Source organism: Mercenaria mercenaria, chromosome 4 (assembly GCF_021730395.1).
Source record: "Mercenaria mercenaria strain notata chromosome 4, MADL_Memer_1, whole genome shotgun sequence".
Classification (NCBI taxonomy): domain Eukaryota; kingdom Metazoa; phylum Mollusca; class Bivalvia; order Venerida; family Veneridae; genus Mercenaria; species Mercenaria mercenaria.
Window position 1 is genome coordinate 71,758,902 of NC_069364.1, and position 9,686 is coordinate 71,768,587.

The window sequence follows — 9,686 nt, forward strand, 5'->3', positions numbered from 1 at the left end:
GAAAGCCACGTTCCAAAATCGCAGCCTCCCCAACGCGGACGCGCACACGACCAACACCCACCCACAGAAAGTAAACACGAACAAATAAAGGAACACAGTGGAGCACCGCCATGGAACGGTCTGTGGCAAAACCACCACTGGGGAGCGCTAAGCATGAACCTAAAGTAAATAGCCGTCTTATGTTATTCGTGTAAGCGTACGTGTACCTTAAATGTCACATTTTACAATATGACGTATAATGATGGAGAGGCACCGCTTTCTAGCAGATTTGAAAGAAAAAGAAAAATAGTACTTTATTCTTGCAATTTCATATGAAGTTTAGCTTAGCTGTCCTGTATACTTTGCAGTATTTCTATATGGGACAGGATGGATAAAACTGTTTCAACTGTCATATTTCAAGACAAAACGTAACTGACATGTATTTAATCTTAGGAAATAGCTCGTGATATAAATGAGAATGTAAAGTACGTGCGTCAGACTAACTCACGTAGTCGGCCTTAAAACTTTACTTGACAGATGATTACAAATTAAGACGTGCAGTGTTATTTTACAACAATGATTAATTGAGAAATAACGTCATAATTATGTCTGCTTTTTGGATAAATAAAACTAATTTATTCAAGATATAACTTAAATGCACTTTAAAATGCATACTTATTCTCAAGGACATTATATCACTAACTCAACAAAATAGAAAAAGGGGAAACTCCACAGGTCACCCAGCACAACAAAAAATAAAATGTTGCAGGCTCGGTTGTGTGCGCACCATAAACCGGCTCAAGCTTCCCAGTGGTGTTTTTGCCATTACCGTTCCAAAGCGCTGCCCGTGTTCCTTTATTTGTTCGTTTTGTACGCGTGTTTCTGTCATATTTATTTATTTTTGACGTACAGCGGCAACGTTTGGCTTTCAGTTATTTTATATGTGGTATAAAAGAACGTTTTTTTATCAAAAATAATACCAAGAAACTTTGCTTCGTCAACAACGGGTATTTTTGTACTATCAAGTAAAAGCTCAGGGTCACAGTGTTGTTTCCGTAATTGACAAAAGTGGACACACTGAGTTTTTTATTTGGAAAATTTAAAACCATATTCCGTGGCCTAAGTTTGAACTTTATTCAAATACTGCTGTAACTGGCGTTCAGTTGTACGCATATTGTTTCATTTTTCGAACGATAACGTACAAAAATCATCGACATATAATGAACAACCTGTCCCTGGTAACAAACATTTCACAATATTATTGATTTTAAGGGGACGCATACTTTGAAATTAGAAAGAAGTGGGTGGGGTATTATAAAATTTACCTGCAAAAAAGTACAAGGTTTTGGTAAATGAAATGAATACTGTTTCAACTGTTATAAGTACACAAAGGATTGCTTACTAAAATAAAAATTAGAAAAACTGAAACAAGAAAGTTATTGCTGAATTACATAAGACTTCTTGTGTACATTCAAAGTCAACAATTAAGACTTTTTGGTGCGAAAATAATAGTGCTTTACTTTGTCCAAAATTTATCAATGTCCTACAGATTCTAATTTAAAGAAAGAATGTGAAATAAGTTCACTGTCTTGCTTTTCATTTGGCATATGTGAGCTTAAACACATTATTTAGTTTGTTTACAAAGTAGTGCATAAGAAAAGATACGGTGGTCAAGGAATGCCACATTACAAAACTAAAAGAGTATATTCCCCTTAGTACATTAAACATTTATCGTTACAGAAGTCTAGTGGCTTACAATAAAGGCCTAGAAATGTTGCCATTATTAATTTTAAACTTGGTATTCATGAACTACAATGCACTTAAATATCAAAACACATTCAACAAACTTTTGAAAATGTACTGTCTTAAAAATCCCTAAAATAAGGTATGAAATTTGGTTGAGAGGTCCAATCAATGTGTATATGTGCAAAAGCAACATTCTTATCTTGTTCTCAAAAGTTACTAATACACAGCAGGAATGTCAATGATCAAAACTGGACGAATATACAGTTATCCTCACTTTAATGTCATTTATAATTTGTCCTTGAATTCTCCACCATACTTTTCATAACTCTGTTTGCACGAGTTGCACGAGAATGCTGTCATTCACGTAAAAAATGGGGTCAAATAAGTTGTAAATGCAATATCATGTAAACGTAATTAATGGATTATGCAGTTCAAGATAAACTTTATCTCATAACGTAACGAACATGTATAATGTTGTAACAACAATTTTACTTACACTGATTTAAGTAGCAGTCGGTTTATAAGTGACTTTATTGATTCATTTTGTGTTTTGTTATTGTTGTCAAAAGTATAACGGAAGTGCCTCACAACTGAAGCGGAAACCAGTTTGATGCGCAAAGTAGTCCACTGTAAGTAATAATTTTTGACAAATGTTCACAGAAATAAATAATTTTCTAATATTAAAGACGAATATCTGAATAGGATTCATTATTTGATAAGAAATTATAATCATCGACATGTTTTTTTTAAAAATCGTACACGTGCTGACACCTAAGTTGTCTCCCGTTGTTTATTAGAGTTACCTTTCGTCCGGCGCAGTAATACATTTGCAGTGAATCGCCGAGAAGTCGTGGGAAAATTAAAAACCATGTAAACAAACTAAAATTAACCACCTTTTCAAGATGAATTTCAAGTGATCGACATAATGCATTTAACCCGCCTGACCTGTGTAGCATCTTAGATATCTGTTCTAAGGTATTCATTGTGTAGAATGTCATGTTATGCCCTTGCAATGCTAATCCCACTCTGATTTTTTTGTTTACATTTTTTATCAATGAGAAATATGGCGTCCATCCCGAGATGAACTGACGTGGCGTTAAATTTTTACATGTTTAAGCAAACCTGGTGTGTTAGAAAGAAAATTTCATCCCTTCAACATTATTTGGAACACTGTTACTGTAAAAAACCTGTTTTTTCCTTATACAAAAGCTTAATATTTTGTGTTGAATGTACTTTCACAAACACCTCTGTTTTCCTATTACATTTATAGTACCACATCCTTATTCACAAAATACTGAATATTACAGGTGTCCATCAGTATTATATCAGTTTAGGAATATGTTTTTTTATTTTCCCACCATCGATTTCTTGAATATGCACCCCTTCCGCATTGCTGTATGAACTGTGAATGTAGCAATATGCGTCCCCTTAATGCTAACACGTGTAACAGATAAAATGGAACCTTGCGGAACGCCCTATTCTTGCTCAAAAGAGTCAAAAGGGTAGATACAACACGCACTTTAAAATTGCGATCAGATAAAAATTGAGATATAAATATTGGAAGATGACCTTTTAAACCTAAGTCGTCAAGATCATTCATAATACCATATATCCATGTCGTATCATAAGCTTTTTCTAAATTGAAAAAGATAGATGCAAGATGTTCTTTTTTGACAAAAGTATCTCGAATAAATGTTTCCAGTCGTACAAGAGAGGACCTTTTAAATATAAAAAACAAGGATAAATATCAAACAGGGAATGCCACGTTCCAAAATAAATCGTCAAGATCATTCATAATTATACCATATTTCCATATCGTATCGTAAGACAGATACAAGATGTTCATTTTTAACAAATGCATCACGAATAAAATTTTCCAGTCGAACAAGATGATTAGTTGTGCCACGCTGTTTGCGAAAACCGCTTTGAAAGTTTGTCATTAGGCCTTGAAATTCTAGATACCAAACTAATCTTGAATTAATCGTGCGTTCTAGTGTTTTACATATTAAAACTAGTAAGGGCAATCGTCTATATTTTCCCTGTTACTTGACTGATTTTTGTCGAAGACAGCGAGATGAGTGCTTTCCTCCGCACAAAGCGTCTGCTATCAGTTCTCAGTACTTTTCTCAAACACTTCGCCCAACTGCTTTTCGTGGACTGTGTAGATAACATACAGCCTTAAGCAATTGGACGAAATGTTTGAGACTAGGGCTCCGCCAAGCGGGGCAATACACGCCCGAAGGGTTGTATCAGAGGAGAACGGAAGCAAAATTTAAAGAGCCTTGCAAAAAAGCAAACTTTAAGAATTTTGTTTTTTGCGGGAGGTGTGACTGGGGGGAGTATAATATTGATTGTTGCAGTCTGCACACTGTCTCGTCGCCACCTGCCTATATTCAATATTTCAGATCAATACCTTTAATATTTTTTTAAGTTATGCTCTGGACACGAAATATGATAGGCAAATTTGACCTTGCTGTGACCTTGCCTTTCACCTACCAGCCTGGTTCATGCACTCTGCACATCGTCTCATCATATCATCACCTACCTACATCCCAAGTTTGAAGTCAGTTCCTTGACTGGTTATTCTTCAGACACTAAATATGACGGACAGATTTGACCTTTCGAGCTCACTTTGTGACATTGACCTTAAATCTACAGACCAAGATCATGTTGTCTGCACATTGTCACGTCACTACCTACGTACATGCCAGGTTTGAAGTCAATACCTTGAATGGTTAATAAGTTATGCTCCGGACTCGAAATATGGCGGACAGATTTGACCTTAGAGCTCAATTTGTGACCTTGACTTTTGACCTACATACCTGGTTTATGTGCTCTGCACATCATCTCATCGCCAGCTACCTACATGCCAAGATTTATGTCAATACCTTGCATGGTAATTTAGTTATGATCTGGACACAAAATATGATGGACAGTTTTGACATTTTAGCTCAGATTGTGACCTTGATCTTTGACTTACAGAGCCGTTTAAGCGCTCAGCACATCGTCTCATCGACATCTACCTATATGCCAAGTTTGAAGTCAATACCTTTAATGGTTATAAAGTTATGCTCCGAACACGAATTATGACAGACGGACAGACGCACGCGCCATAAAAAAATACATCCCGTTTTTCCAAAACGGGCGTAAAAAAGTATTGCGAAATGATTGCAGACGTTTCGTGCACTAAACATTCAAAGCAGAAAACATTCATTTTGCTGTCTTCGGCGCTCTTTAACTTAGGAAAATCCGTAAGAAAATATAGGCAAAATGTCACCTGAATCGAGACATTTTCTCCATTTATACGGTATCCAAAAGTCACGTGGGTTGGTCAACCTGGTGTAGCTAGTTTTGATTAGATTAGCAGACGCCTATAGCTAAGTCTAGGGTCATAACTCTTGTCTAGCTGTGTGAAATCCCAGTGGAAACATCAGGTGCACAATTTCACAGGCTGAATAGAAATCCTGAGAGGTGTGATGACTCGAGGTTAGTTTTGTGTTAAAGCTTTAGAATCATCCCCCAATCTAGCATTTATATCTAATTGATTATTTATGACGATTTGTAATCAAGGATTCAAGAATTGTTGCGTAAAATAAATGTTTGAACAGAATTTTAGAGATCCTTAGTTGCGGTCGGGTCTAAAAGCTAACTTAGAGTGTTGAAAATCAGTGAAAATTGGCACTGTCAGCTATACATAGGTTCAGGTCAAATTTACGAAAACGTAAATGGTTACAAGTTACTTTCACTACCATTTTCTGCTTCTAGAAATGTTGGTATGTCAATCATTACAACATATTTTATTTTTCAAAAGTGTGCTAGCAGTAAACAAATAATATTGGCAAAATATCATGTATTGAGTATGAATGATTGTTAAGTGTAGATTTAAAGTTCGCAGACTTTGCAGGTAACAAATCCCATTTCCCCCTGACAGAGTTTTAAAACAGAAGTCACGGATAACCATTATCTTAAAAGTGCAGTTGATATTTCAACTGGGAGGAGCCACAGATGTTCTAATTTTAAGTGCAGACAATAAAACACATTTTCATCTGACATAAATATAACATAGGAGACACGGATGCTCTTTATTTAAAATGTCTTCTTGGTTTTTATTGCATTTTATCAAGGTTGATGACAGTCTTTCTGACATAATGAGTTCGGAGATGGTACAGAATCGTACGAAAACAACAAAACGTCGGCTTATATTTGTATATCATTAAATAATGACATATTTGATTTGTTTAAGTTCCTCTTTGACATTTCTTAAAAGCAAAAACTGAAAGGAAAATAGTAAGTAGAGCAGCTTAAGCTGGAGAAATATATATATCTCATTCTGGAGGCATATTTCTTTAACGGTAGGTCACATTTCGCTCGAAGTTGCTTTCTTTCAAATGGTCTGAAAATCATCTTTGCATGCAAAGACAAAGTGGTTTTTAATGTTTTAGCTTATAATTATCATGTTGTGTTCTTGTCCGCATGGGCTTCTTGGACTAATGGAATATCTTTTAAGCTCTAAACTCTTATCACATGAACTTATTTGAATTGACTGAAGGATGATGTCAAACAAAGGCATTCGTAACCTACACTAGAATTTTACCAAAGAAAGTAGCCTTTAATTGATAGCAAACTGCTATGTTTTTAAGTGACCGGATACGGGATTTACGCTGTGAGGAAATCCATTCGCTCTTTTCGAGACAGCGTATAGACCTATAGACCTGCTGTGTAATAATGTTATCGTACAGACTACCTTTTTGTCCAGCTCGCTTGCGGAAGCGAAGACAAAGTTTTCGAAATGGCTGTTCGGTATATATGCGTGCGTCCGTGCGTGCGTGCGTCCGTCCGTCAGGATTTGTTTGTCCGGACCATAACTTTGAAATGCATGGAGCAATCTTATTTATTTTGCCATGAATGTCAACCTCAGTGATACGGAGTGTCATGCGCAAACCCCAGGTTCCTATCTCAAAGGTCAATGTCACACTTAGAGGTCAAAGGTCAAATTCGATAATGACTTTGTCCGAACCATTTCTTCTTCATGCATGGAGGAAAGTTAATGTAACTTGGCACAATTGTTCACCATCATGAAGTAAGGCGTGGGGTGTCATGCGCAAGAATCAGGTCCCTAGGTATAAGGTCAATGTCACACTTAGAGGTCAAAGGATACAATAATGACTACTTTGTCCGGAGCATTTCTTCTTCATGCATGGAGGGATTTTGATGTAACTTGGCACAAATGTTCATGAACATAAGACGGAGTGTCCTGCGCAAGAACCAGGTCCCTAGGTATAAGTTTATGGTCACACTTAGAAGCCAAAGGTCAGATATAAGAATGCCTTTGTCCGGAGCATTTCTTCGTCATGCATGGAGGGATTTTGATGTAACTTGACACAATTGTTCACCATCATGACGGAGTGTCATGCACAAGGACCAGGTACCTAGTTTAGAATTACTTCCCTTTGTTGTTACTATAAATAACTTATATTGTAGCTTTTTTATTACTGGTCGTTGGGAAAACTCGAGACCACTTTCCTGTAGTACAACATGCATGTTACATCCAATTTTGAGGTCTATTTTGACCTATCTTTACCTGGTAAGGATTTCTGGGTGGATTTTTGTTTGGACTTAGAATTGTTTTTATTTTTTGTTAAGATTAAATTCCCTTTGTTATCACTATATATAACTTTTATTGTAACTGTTTTTATAATTGACCATAGGGAAAAGCCAAGACCACTTTTCTATGATAAAACATAAGTGTTACTTTCAAAGTTTAGGTGTATTTTAAGGTATCTCTACCTGGTAAGGAGAAGGAGTTTTTTGTGACTTAGAAAAACAAAAGAATTCAAAGTCGCGTGCAACTCCCAGTCCTTTTGACAGCCGGCGGGCTTGATATATATTTATACTTCATTTTTTCTTAAACTTTGACATTACTAATGCTGTTTTTAAATATCCGATCTTGCCAGCGATTCTTTGTTTTAGTGTTTGCTGAATAAATCATTACTGGGCACAGAAGTGGTCAGATATTGATAAGGCTAATCTGGTTAAATACATGCAGCCTATTGGGAAATGGTATAATCAAGACGTTTTGTAAACTAACAAAGCTACTTACTGTGCAAACTGAAATTTTGCAACAATAACTTGTTTGGTTTACGACATCATGTTTGGCTTATGGTTGATTAACACAAATCATAAAATGCACATTGAACTGTATTTTGCCTGAGTCACAAACCCAAGAAATCATTTACAAAGGTTATGAATTGGTTCTAAATAAAGCTAAAATACTTTGTTCCATCTTTTTGTCAAGTTTTAAAAATCAAATGATTTCACGATGTCAGAATAGTCTGTAACTCTCGCTTTCATCATGTTTCCTTTAAAACACTTTATCTTGCATGTAAATTAAATGATCCTTCCACAAACTGCCGAGAAAAGAATAGGTTAAATTCTTTCCTGTACGATAATTTAGCTTAAAAACACGAATTCAACCTGAACAGAGTTCTACTTCCGCCATTTATGGCTGTTCGCATGTATGAAATTTATATTACTAGGCATAAAAGGCTATCAAACTAGAAGAATATTGTCAGTGCTGAATAAAACTCAAAAGAAATGTGGGGATCATGTTTGATGCAAGAATTTTTTTCAGTCAAACACAAAAAACTGCAAAATCAGATAAAAAGATGAGACCCCAAATTGCAGTGGTGGTGTTTGACATGTTCACAGTTTCCGTGGCAAATTCTGTCATGCCACTATTTCATTATGAAAATGCTAAATTTCAAGCAAAAATCTGTCATGACATGATATTTCAGCAAAATACTGCAAAAAAAGAGAAAAATAGCTCTACAGAGTAAAAAAGAAAATTTAATAATTAAATTCGCCGTTTTGCGATACCATTTTTCGCGCCATTTTCCTATTTAGTGTCTGTATACCAACAGTGTTTTATTCACTAATAGCGCCATGTTAATGAATATCTAATGTTTTCAATTTGCTTTGATCTGTACTGCTCGTTATTGGTATTTTGATATAAAAATATATGTGACTTTCAAAACCAATCCTAAAATCAGAACCCTTACCTCCCCAAGAGTTCTTCTTCAATTTAAAATGTGTGCTTACGGTTAAAAAAAAGATTACACCAGTCCGCCGCCTACATCGTTCGAAACTGCGTTCGCCTAATAACGCACCAATATCCCACGAGTTTCAGACAATTCATACGTACGATTTCTGTCAAAATAAGTTATATTTCATTAAGCTGGACATTGTAAGTCATTTTTATATTTGAGCCGTGCCATGAGAAAACCAACATAGTGGGTTTGCGACCAGCATGGATCAAGACCAGCCTGCGCATCCGCGCAGTCTGGTCAGGATCCATGCTGTTCGCTAACAGTTTCTCCAATTCCAATAGGCTTTAAAAGCGAACAGCATGGAGCCTGACCAGACTGCGCGGATGCGCAGGCTGGTCTGGATCCATGCTGGTCGCAAACCCACTATGTTGGTTTTCTCATGGCACGGCTCATTTGATTTTTTTTTTCAGTTTAAGTGGTAAATAGATGAAATTATCAAATTGAAGCAATTTCCCAGGCAATTGCTTTGATATAGACGTTGAACATTTTATGAAAGTTTAAAGGAATTTCCATGAATAAATAATTACAATAGAGTAAGTAAGGACGAAATGAATGAAGGAAAGAAGAAAGTAAGAAATGAAGGAGAAAAATTGGATGGAGGAAGGGAATGACGGATAAATGACGGAAGTGAAGAGATGGAGGATGGAAGTGTGAGATGAATGGTGTGGCGGATGGAGGACGGAAGTGACGGATGGAGGACGGATGTGACGGATGGAGGGTGTAATTTATAAAGGATGGAGGAAGGACGGAAATGAGAGATGGAGGAAGGAGTGACGGATGGAGGGCGGAAGTGAGAGATGGAGTAAGGGAGTGACGGAAGTAAGAGATGGAGGAAGGAAGTGACAGATGGAGGAC